This window comes from Coregonus lavaretus (genome assembly GCF_964263955.1).
Source record: "Coregonus lavaretus genome assembly, chromosome: 39".
Classification (NCBI taxonomy): Eukaryota; Metazoa; Chordata; class Actinopteri; order Salmoniformes; family Salmonidae; genus Coregonus; species Coregonus lavaretus.
This window is the reverse complement of record NC_140026.1, coordinates 2134063-2134328: the sequence shown is the minus strand read 5'-3', so window position 1 is coordinate 2134328 and position 266 is coordinate 2134063.

The window sequence follows — 266 nt, the reverse complement described above, 5'->3', positions numbered from 1 at the left end:
TCGTAGTTGTCGTTCTGGTTGTGGTCTTAGCTTTGACCGTTGCTTGTAATCGTGGCGGTCTTGTGGTCAGATGTTGGTCTGGGTGTGGTTGCTATGACCCTGCGGGGGTGGGGGGGGGGTTCACAGGTGACCCGTCTATGTTGTGTTTGTAGCTTTGACCGTTGGAGGTGGTGGTGTGGACAGGGTATGACTCCTCCACAGGGGGGTGGTGGTGGTGTGGACAGGGTATGACTCCTCCACAGGGGGATGGTTGTGGTGTGGACAGG